The sequence below is a fragment of the Lepus europaeus genome, chromosome 8 (genome assembly GCF_033115175.1).
Source record: "Lepus europaeus isolate LE1 chromosome 8, mLepTim1.pri, whole genome shotgun sequence".
NCBI classification, from domain to species: domain Eukaryota; kingdom Metazoa; phylum Chordata; class Mammalia; order Lagomorpha; family Leporidae; genus Lepus; species Lepus europaeus.
Genome location: NC_084834.1, coordinates 111,843,642 through 111,855,787, shown reverse-complemented (window position 1 = coordinate 111,855,787; position 12,146 = coordinate 111,843,642). Strand labels below are relative to the sequence as shown.

Below are 12,146 nucleotides of genomic sequence, written 5' to 3'. Positions count from 1 at the left end.
CATAAGTAATGGGTGAATTCTGTACACAAAATAGGCATTTAAAAACAAGTGCTGTATGAAAAAAAGTTGTCACTGGCATAGATTTTCAGTGTTTATAACACAGGATGGATCTCGATAGCACATGAATTTAAGATTTGGACAACTAAGGAAAGGTTAAATATTTTATGTGATCTCTTACGATGGGACATATTAAACTGCATAGTACATAAATTGTTGAAAAACTAATGAGAGTTAAGTTAACATCAAAATGTAATAATGGACTGAGGTAATAGAAGAAAAATCTAAGTGAAGCCAATTATGATGATTCATGAATCTATTTTTTTCTGAAACTGCTAGTTTCTCATAAAAATATGTAAAATAGTTACCTGTCTTTTTACATGAGTATATAAAAAGCATGATCTATAAAGAATTTTGCAGACTACATATGTAACTCGGCATATGCAGATACAATCATACTCGATGTTATGCAAGAGGTTATACCCACTTCCTCCATTCTTTAAATACTTGCAACTATCAATTACCACATTCAGGAATAGTAAGATATCAAATATTTAAACCATGCTTAAAATTTATCTACAAAGATCTTTTATGAGGTAAATCAACATTCTCATCTCTAGAAAGATTTAATAATCGACCTAGATGACCTAATTCTTAAAAGGAGGCCACTGCAAAAAATCAGCTCAACTCTTAAAAATAACTGGGGAGGAAATTGCTCACAATACAGTAATAACTGATTTGATTTACAGCTAAAAACAAATAGAACTTATCTTGGTATTACTCAATTGGCACAATCAACTTCCAGATCCTTGTATGTAGGTGTGCTAGCAATCATTTTAATATTCACTTAAAGAATGCATTTCAATAAATGCTAACTGAGTATTACATATAGCATATTTGAGTAGCAATTGTACATTTGGAAAAGAGGCATTATGTAAAACATGTTTTGATATTTAAATTTATCACTGGCAATGGAAGAACAAAATGCATTAATAAAAAAAAAAAAGTGATTTTGAACTTTTCAGGCTTCACAAATATTGTGGCCTAATATCATAAAATGTGAGATATGTTAACTGTATTCCCCAAGTCCACAGAAAACATAACCATTAGCTATTTCATTATTTGGCTCAACGTTACTCATTTGAATTTGAAGCTTAAATTTCCTTGTGTTGTACACAATGTGTACTGCTTCATGTATTTAATTGCACAAGGGTACAATTGGTGGTTCTTGGGCTCGCTTATTAAAAAGTCAATGCGTGCTTGTTGCATCTTTTTGTTTTAAGTGCCTAGCATAATTCTGGCAAATGATTCATTGTGTAAAGTTTACTAGACAGAAATGAACAAATGAATCCAAAAATATATCAAGACCTTAGTTCAAAAGCATTTTTATAAGGTTTTCTGTAAACACACACAATTTCAAATCAAAATGATATTTAGAAGATCTACTTGCCCATGTGTGATGCAGCAGATTTATGGAAAAGATGCATTTCTTCTCAGGGGAGTGACCGTGAATCCATGTAACTTTCTGTGGGCTTTTTCACAGCTGCCTTGTCTGTCCTTACCACGGAGCAATGAATGAGATTACACAGATGTTTAATGAGCATATGAGCTACATAAATTATTTAGTTTCTCCCTTATACAAATTAAAAGGAAATTTGTTTTGCTGAACACTCAGGGAAAAGGTAGATCTGAGATCCTCTCTAACCACAGGCTGCATGTCTAAGTCGGTGTGTCTCTGTACCTGAATATAGGACAAGCCTGATCTGGCCCATCGAACACAGGAGAGACTACAGATAGGCTATGATTTCCAGGGGTAGGCTAGCCAGTTGATACTGTGTTGTCTAAGAAATGAACATTAAGAAAGTGAATCTTAGGTACTGCTCTGTAAGCAATTATAATACAGAAAAAAATCAACTTCTATATTCCTATTTAACTGTGTTCACATACATTTTGAAAATGAAAACAAGTTCTTTGTGTGAATTAAAAATGTTTAGTAAACTACATTTTGCTGGACATTTTTCATGAAGATGGTTACAAATATGGTTGGTGAAATGTTTCCTGAAAGAATAACTTACAAGAAGCTGCAAGTCCATAATTAAAGGAGATGTCAGGGGCCAGTCTTGTGCCGTAGCAGGTAAAGCCACCACCTGTGATGCTGGCTTCCCCTATGGGCACTGGTTGATGTACCAGCTACTCTACTTCTGATCAGTTCCCTGCTACTGGCCTCAGAAAAGCAGCAGAGAAAGACTAAGTCATTGGGACTCTGTACCCACATGGAAGACCTGGATGAAGCCACTGGCTCCTGGCTTCAGCCTGGCCCCATCCTGCCTGTTGTGGCCATCTGAGGAGTAAACCAGCATGGCAGATCTCACTCCCTCCTTCCCTCTCTGCAACTCTGATTTCTAAATAAATAAGTAAATATTTTAAGTCTTTGCATTATTTTAAAAAAATGGGGGGTGGCTTGAAATATTCATAGAAAAATGCAACTGAAAGATTAAAAAATAGATATGAGCACTTAATATAGAAGTTAAGACACTGTTTTGGTTGCTTGTATCACATATTGGAGTGCCTATAGTTGATTTCCAGCTTTGCTCCCTAGTTCAGCTACCTGCTGATGTACTCTCCGGAAGATAACAGGTAATGACTCAAGCAGCTGTGTCCCTTTTACCCATGTGGGAAACTTATTGTGACTGCTGTTTAAGTGATGGTAGTTCCCCTAGCTTTACACTACGTGAATTCACTTAAACACACCTCTTTAATGTATATTAGAACAGGCTAGCCATCCTTGTCTAATACTATGAAGTGCCTCATCTACAAAACCCTTGGTTCATTTTTTTGTGTTCCATAGCTATGTCATAAATCTTTCATCTGAAAATGTAGGGAGGCTGCACAATAGAATCTTCATTTCAATATTTTACTGGTTGTATATATCAAGTATCTTCAATCCCATCTCTAGTTTCAAAAGACAACACAATATACATATATATACATATAGATGTCAGAAATGAACCTCAGTGCACTAGTGAATAATGCTACCTTGAAAATTACTGATGGCTGGCTAGTTAGAAAGCACTATCAACACTGAATGAAATGATAGTAGTATTTAACCTTCCAGGTTAATGATATTCTAACACTGCTTTTGGGAACCACATTAAGTATATTGATATTGGTATTAAAATTATACAGGTTATTTTCATCAAAATGACTCTATATGACACTAATCTATATATTTTAAGAATGTAAAACAATTCAAAAATTATGATGATAAATGAACTATTTCATTATTTACTCTGGCATCAAAATAAGGCAAAGAGCAAACCACAGAATCTTGTTTATTGAAGTGACTTTTTCAAGATTATACTCACAGTTATGCCTTTAATTGTGCAGACTGGAAGGATTTGTGGTGCAAACTGAATAATCTTGCATTATTTGAATAATTTGTAATCACAGTAGACCTTGTGATTCATTGGCTTATCACTCATTTGCATGTTTCAATCAACTAAATCCTATGCATGCCCAACTATACAAAACTCTGCCTAAAATGTAACTTCTCCAACTGCCTTGGCAGCAACTGTGCTATCCTGGTGAATACATGAGGGATTAAGTTAGATGTTCATGAAGTATACAAATAGCATTTCTATTATCTTAGTTCCATATCAAATGTTAAGAAATAAAATTGAATTGTAATATATTTTCTCAATGAGTTCAGATTCATAAACTATGTCATTAAATATTCATAATAGCATTTTAGAAGTGTTAAAATCATATAAGGGAATCCCACATAAGGAAAAGCAATATGAACAGACAATAAAGGTTGCCTTCCTCTTTTGTTTCCGTATGTTTGAATCTACAACTCGTCTCTAAGCAAGAGATAACTTTAGATGCAGCACAGGGACTCTCAGAACCAGGTCAACAATCACAAGGGTGATTTTCTCAGGCTCTAAGGAAACAATGAGCTAATAGGATGTTATTAGTTTTATGCCTACTCATAATAACTGGATATACACAGTCAAAGTAGCTTGGAGGGACAGAGGTATTTGTGTTATTAAAAAAAAGAAGAAGAATGACAATGCTGGTGGCACTGTGCAGTAGGTTAAGCCACTGCCTACGACATCAGCATCTCATGGCAGGGTGCCAGTTTAAGTCCTGGCTGCTCTGCTTCCAACCCAGCTCTGTGCAAAAGTGCCTATGGAAGTATCCATGAAAGCAGCAAAATATGAGCCAGTGCTTGGGCCCCTGCACCCACGTGGAACATCCCAATGGAGTCCCAGGCTCCTGGCTTTGGCCTGGCTGAGTTCTGTCTGTTGTTGCAGCCATTTGCAAAGTGAATCAGTAGACAGACTATCTCTGTCTCTATTTCTCCCTCTTTTTATCCCTCTTCCTTTCAAATGATCTTTTCTTTAAATCTTAAAAAAAGAGAAAAGAATGAGGATGACTAAAGACAATTAATGACTAGCAATAAGATAAAATATTCACCGAGTGGGACATATACTACTACAATATTTTTAAAAATCAAATAAGTCAAATAAATAAAGTATTGATTCCAGGGTAAAATTCATGTGCAAATTGGGCTTTAGAGATATAGTAGATTTAAGTCTGTAATAACTCATTTCATGACAATTTTTTATACCAATGCCTCTTTTTACAACTAAATCAACTTTATACAAAAGAACTTTATACTGATGGAAATGCTTCCTCATCAGAATTCCTGAGAAAATAATTAGATGAAACTGAGAATTTTTTTTCCATAAGCACTCTCCCTCCTTTATGAACGCCCCCCAACAGCTACAGCAACACTGACACTATGTATCTGCATCTTCCTTCCCAGCCCAGCTTACACGGCTGGCATCAGTGCTGAACAGCTGAACTAAGTGCAATCCATCATAACCTTCCTAGGTAGAAAGTGGAACATCTCCAGGCAATGTGAGCTGGTTGCTTCAATCAAGGAAGGGAAATTGGGAACTGTAGGGAAGCCATGGGCAAAGTGAAGCAAACACATCTTGTGTGTAGAGGGAAGAATAAATAACTGGTCAGAAGCAGGAACTAGAGAAAGAAGATGACCACAGCCTTCCTCACAGGAGCGTGCCCAGTCCCTGGGTAACATTATTTCAAGAATTTAATCGATCTTAGGTCCTGAGAGTTAACAGTAAATCTTTTTCTTTCTCTTACACTAGCTGAAGTCAGTTTATGTTACTTGTAACCCACAGAAATTTAAGAGACTAAATAATAAATAACTGAATCAGCTTCAGTTATCTGGGAAACTGTAAAGTTAGAATCCTTCTGGGAAAATATCTCCGTAGGTGATATTTTCTTTTAATAATGTTTGAATGAAATACTTCCCCCATATCCTCACTATCAAAGAGAAGAAAGGAAAGTACTATTTCAGCTGCTTTGAAAACACAGCTTGTCCTACCTTACACCTTATACAAAAGTCAACTCAAAAAGGATCAACAATATGAATCTACAACCTGATACCATCATATTACTAGAGGAGAACACTGGGGAAAGGCTGCAAGACATTGGCACAGGCAAAGATTTCTTGACAAAGACCCCAGAAGCACAGGCAGTCAGAACCAAAATAAACAATGGGATTACATCAAGCTGAGAAGCTTCTGCACTGCAAAACACTCATCAAAGTGAAGAGGCAACTGACAGAACGGGAAAAATCATTTGCAAAATATGAAACTGATTAAGGATTAAAATCCAGAATCTATAAAGAGCTCAAGAAACTCAACAACAATAAAACAATCCAGTTAAGAAATGAGCAAAGGATTTGAACACACATAAGAGGAAATTCAAAAGACCAACACACACATAAAAAAATGCTCAGGATCACTATTCATCAGGGAAACACAAATCAAAACCCCAATGAGGATTCACCTCTCCCCAGTTAAAATGGCTCTCATGGGGCCAGTGCCATGGCACAGTGGGTAAAGCTGCTGCCTACAGTGTTGGCATCCCATATAGGTGCCAGTTTGAGTCCAGGCTGCTACATTTCTAATCCAGCTCTCTGCTACATCCTGGAAACACAGTGGAAGATGGTCCAAGTCCTTGGGCCCCTGCATCCATGTGGGAGACCCAGAAGCAGCTCCTGCCTCCTGGCTTAGGATTGGCCCAGCTCTGCCCATTCTGGCCATTTGGGGAGTGAACCAGTGGATGGAAGATTTCTCTTTCTCTTTCTCTCTGCCTCTGCCTCTCTCTAACTCTGCCTTTTAAATAAATAAATAAATCTTTTTAAAAAAAGAATGGCTCTCATACAGAAATCAACAAATAATAAATGCTGACAAGGATGTAGAGGAAAAGGTACACTGTTGGTGGGAATGTAACTAATACAGCCATTGTGGAAGACAACATGGAGATACCTCAGAAAGCTGAAAATAGATATACCATATGATCCAGCAATCCTACTCCTGGGAATTTATCCAAGGGGCATGAAATCAGCATATGGAAGAGTTATCTGTACCTCCATGTTTATTGTAGCTCAATGCACAATAGTTAAGATATGCAATCAACCTGGATGTCCATCAACTGATAACTGGATAAAGAAATTATGGTAATATATACACTATGGAATACTACTCAGCTATATAAAAAAAAAGAATGAAACCCTGTCATTTGCGGCAAAATGGATGCAACTGGAAACCATTATATGCAGTGAAACAAACCAGTCTCAAAAAGACAAATACCATATGTTTTTCCTGATCCATGGTAACTAATAGAGTATAAAAAATGTACTGTACAGGAGTGAAGTTGATATTTTCAGATCTGATGACTGTTTACAACCCTTGTCCCTACTTTTGAGGAAAAGCATTTCTTTCTTCATACTATTTGTTGATTTCATTACTTAGTGTAGGGTTAATTTTATAAGTATAAAATCAACTGAAAGTAGATATTTGTACAAATTATGAGAGAGAATAGGAGAGGAAGGAGGAGGAAGGGTGGGAGTATAAGCAGGAGAGAAGGTAGGGTGGGAAGTATCACTGTGTTCCTAAATCTGTGTAACTGAAATACATGAAATCTGTCTACTTTAAATAAAATTTAAAAAAGAAAAGAAAATCGAGTTTGTTACTTGGTGCTGGCCTGTTCCTGCACCTCTGCTTTACATCAGGCTTATGTGATGCACAGGGTTTCAAGAGATTTGGCAAGCCCAGCGTCAATGAACCTACCAAAGAATAATCTTCTAATCTGCTGGTGATTGTTTCCTTCCTTCACTGGGAAATTTTCTTTCTTGCTGCAATGAATGTCATTTGATCTATGAAAATGAACTGTTCATCAGTGCAAACAAATGCTTTGGGAGACTCTACATATGTGCTATGCTAGTAACTAAAATGCCAGGATGATTTTTAGCAAGATCACTCAAATTTTCATTAATAAATTACCTGGGTGACTTATTTAACAAGTAAGTAAGTTTTCCATCTATAAATTTAAAGTGGCACATAGTTCAAAGCTACGTAGAGAATATATTAACAGTCAAACACAATCAGCTCAGAAATCTGCTACAGGCATGGCCTACTACTATCTCACGGGCGGAGAAGAAACAAGAGCAAGAACCAAAACCAAGGATGATGGTGACATCACACAGAGTGCTTCACAGGGGCAAGGCATGGCGCTACCCACCACCATCACTGTCTCAGTTCTAATCCTTATGACAACTTTGTGTACCAGATGGTATCTGACATCATTTATTGATGAGAAAACAAAGAAACCAAGAGATTTGCTAGGTACATATCAGGTAAGAAGCCGTGGAGTCAGGTTCTGAACCCAGTTTGGTTTATTTCAACATCTTTACCGTACTACCTCTCAGGCTTATATGAACTAATAATTCTAATGAATGTAGTAGGGAATAGTCCCACAGTTGCCTGGACATTTGTGTAGTTTGTGGATTTTGCAACTCAAGCAGTCATCATTCAAAACTTATCTACTGAACCAGTTGGGGATAGAAACTGCGTCCTCTTTTGTTACTGAAATCTCAGTGTTTGGCACGTAAAACTGTTTTGGTAAAATAAGCCATAAAACTAAATATTTTTGGCTCAGCCTTGCATAAGGCCAAATAAATGAGAATCCCTAAAGCCAAATTTTGACATACTGTTTTCACCATCCCATTTTTAGCTAAAAATGTGCAGCCTCTGGGGTCCAACAATCACTGCTTCTTAAAGATTTAAAGGCCTTATTATGTGTCAGACAGTAGCACAGAGTTGATGTGAATGTATATTTGAGGCATAGGGTGAGGGTTAGAGGTAGGAACAAAAGGATCTTCACGCAGAGCAGCTTACAGTGTACATGGAAACAATCGGCAGCACTACAAATATCTAATTTGCAGTGTGCTCAATACCTAAATAAGAACTGTATCGACCGAGCCTCGGAAGTGGTCATCCTTCTGGGTGGTAATGAAAGGTTTCACATTGCATAACTTGAGCTTGGCCTTGAAAAAATGATTAGCATTACCATGGGTAGTATGGAGGGCACAGGGGAGTATTTCAAGTTAATCCTGCAAAACACTAGAGGGAGAAATGTGTGTTGAATCCTTTGCAGAGTTAACAAGAGAGACTTCAGTTCATAGGAAGGAAAAGCTGGTGGGGTGTGAAGTCTCAAGGACAGCAGCAGCATCTAGCCTCCGAAAAAACGAAAATCCCAAGCTGAATAGTTTCGACCATCATTTCCTGCATGAGTGGGAGCGCTGAACAGTAGAAAGGGAGAGACAGAATAAGGCAATGAATAGCCAAAGCCTCAAAAACCTTCACATGGAAAGGAGCCTACAGCATTCTTGCTTCCCCTGCTGCCTTTAATGGAAATAATCAACAGGAATGCTGGGTGATTACAGTATATTTTTTCTCTGTGGGAGAGGGAGATTATGTACTCAGAACCATAAAGCATTTGCTTGCAAAATTAATTCAAATTGAGTTGCATGGGAGCACTGTCACATGAATTGAAAACAGCTGAAGGATTTCTTTTTTTTTTTAAAAAAAAAAAAAAGGGGGGGATCATGATAAACAGCAATCAAACCACTCGGAAATGTACCCGGTGTTTATTTAACGTCTTCATTAATGAATAGAAAGATGTGAGTATTAAAAAAAAAAAAGCAACAAACAGCATTATATTCACATACGGAAAGTGCTGCAAATATTGAGAGAACAGATTTTATTTTCAGAAGAAAAAGGACTTTAGACTCAGATTCTGTATGTACTACATCACTGGGCAGGAAAACGTCTGCACAGAGAAACATCTAGGCAAATCCCTACACTAAATAACAGGGGAAAGGAAAATATTAGGACTCAATATGAAACAGGTGGGAATTATATAGGAGGACAACTGTGTGCTCCAAGTTTGTGCAGAGATGCCTCACGTCACAGGAGAGGCAAGGAATAAGATTCCTTACAAAATACCTGAAACCCCTTTTCACAATTATGTTCCCTACTTGTTAGGTAACTGGAAAGCATAATTCAAAGAAGGCAAAAATAATTAGACAAAGGGCATTTACCCTAGCAGTTAGGACATCCATGCCCAATCCCAGCTCTGGCTCCTCCAAACTCCAGTTTCCTGCTGATGCAGACACTGGGAAGAAGAGGTGATGGATTAAGCAGTGGGTTCCTACCACCAACATGGGAGACCCAAATAGAGTTCTCAGGTCCAGCTCCAGCCCTGGCATAATCCCAACTGTTAAGGACATTCAGGCCAGCGTCGCAGCTCACTAGGCTAATTCTCTGCCTGTGGCGCCGGGTTCTAGTCCCAGTTGGGGTGCCGGATTCTGTCCCGGTTGCTCCTCTTCCAGTCCAGCTCTCTGCTGTGACCCAGGAAGGCAGTGGAGGATGGCCCAAGTGCTTGGGCCCTGCACCCGCATGGGAGACCAGGAGAAGCACCTGGCTCCTGGCTTCGGATCGGTGCAGTGTGCCGGCCATAGTGGCCATTTGGGGGGTGAACCAGCGGAAGGAAGACCTTTCTCTCTGTCTCTCTCTCTCTCTCTCATTATCTCTGCCTGTTCAAAAAAAGAAAAAAAAAGGGACATTCAGGGAGTGAACCACCAATGGGAGCTCTGTCTGTCTCTCTCCCTCTCTCAATTTTTTTTTCTAAAGAAGAACTGGACACAAAGCTAGACAAAGTTATGAGCATCACAGTGCAATCTGAAGAATAATAATAAAAAAACAGATGGAGGTTGGAACTGAAAGGAGAATTTCAAGAAATGATATGCTAGTTGGGAGGACAGAATTCTTCTCAGAATCACATACTTGAGGAAGTGACAGAACAGAACCTAAATGGCAGAACATTTAGTGAACTGCAGTTAAAAAGAAGGGACTAACAAGAAGACAACAAGGATACAGGTCATCTTCCAGCTAATAATACAGGAGTGCTTCCAAAGTTCAAGGAAAACAGAATTAAAAGGTAGTGCACATTTCCCATGAACTGTTTTTAAAAAGATCTATTTATTTGTTTCAAAAGCAAAGGAAGAGAAAGAAAGAGATATCTTTCATCTGCTGGTACACTCTCAAAGTGGTTGCACCAGCCAGGTCTAGGCCAGGCTGAAGCCACAAATCTGGAACTCCATACAAGTCTGCTGCACAGGCCACACAGGTGGGAGAGACACAAGCACCCAGACCATCCTCTGCTGCCTTCCCAGGTGTATTATCAGGGAGCTGGATTGGAAGTGGAGCAGCTGGACTCAAACCTGCACTCCAATATGGGATGCCAGAGTTGCAAGTGGTAGTTTAATTCCCTGTACTACAATGCCAGCCTAACCTGGACCTATGGATGAATTTTTCTACAATGTGGGCAAAGTGTTTTTGAGACCTTATAGAGAATGTAGTTGCATTATTTTATATTGATTTTTAAATATAAGGTAAAATCAGAGTGATAAAGAATGAATAATACACAAATACCTAAATCCTACTTTGCAGGAATATACTGTGGCCACTGCCAACTCATTCTGCATGGTTACATGTATTAAAGACATGACCAAAAGTTATCTCATATGCAGAAATAGAGCTGGACACTTTAAATAACTTCCTTAATAACTGCTAAGTTTCTATGAGAGAAGTATAAATGCAAAATCTTGTGTCTTAAATTATTCTTTAAATTATTTATCTTAATTACCTTATGGATTGGCCATGTTTCTTGTTTTTCTAAAAAATAATGACTACAAAGATACCCTGGATCGGGCTTGTTCATTATCCTGCATTTGCATTATATATGATAATGTTCAATCCCCCTTAGAATTCATTTCTATTACTGCCCAAATAAAGAGCTTTTCTACAACTACTAATGTGTTCTTTTTTTACCCACTTCAGCATCACTTTTATCTTTATCAGGCTCTCCATGCTCCACATGGGCCTCAGAGCTTGTCATTATCTCATTCAGTAGGAAGCAAAACCAAAATAAAATTCTGGCAAAACCCACGATGATCATAACCAAAATGGAAGAGATTAGCAGTGCTCAAATATTTCTCCTTCTTTTCTGCCTTTAATTTTGTGGAGAAGGCATCATACCCCCTAGCACGCGCACACACACACACATACACACTTATGCCAAAATCCAACTATCAGAATAGGCAATCCAGCTTAAGTTTTCTTGATTCAGGAGAATGCACATAAAACACTAACACTATGTTCACAGTCCTTTTTGAGTAATCCAAAGCTGAGTTATTTTCTACTCTGAAAGCAGGTGCACAGATTCTCTATCTGAAATAGATCAGAAAGTAGAACAAGAAAACAAGAAAAGCTATAAGCTCTTATTTTGAAGGACACATGCAGGGCTATTGCTTTTTCTTTCTGCTCCGCTCCCCACCAGGGAAGGAACAAGTTACTCTGTCTCCGTTTTAGTACAAATAGGATTTAGGTCTACATTCTGAAATTTCACTCAAATTAATAAAGTTGTATGAATGATTTTAATAGTCTCTAAGACAGACATAAGGAAATTTTTAAACCCTGTTCTCTTCATTTGACTGGGAGAAGAAAACGCAGCGAAAACAAAAGCAGAGCTGGCAACACAACTCAGAGGTGATGCTCAGGGGAGCATGGAGTTCCCCAGTGAGCACTACAGGAAGTGCAGACAACCCAGTAGGGAACAGGCTGGTTCCACCAAAGCAGAGGAGGCAGGTGCACCTATGATCATGTGCAACAGCAGCATATGGGGAAAAAGAACAATCATGGAATTTGTAA

General features: G+C 38.2%; 1 protein-coding gene across 4 annotated transcripts in view; it reads right to left on the bottom strand.

Moving 5' to 3' along the window:
* Nucleotides 1-12,146, bottom strand: part of EPHA5 (EPH receptor A5) — a 368,735-nt gene that overhangs the window by 312,276 nt on the left and 44,313 nt on the right. The window lies entirely within an intron of this gene.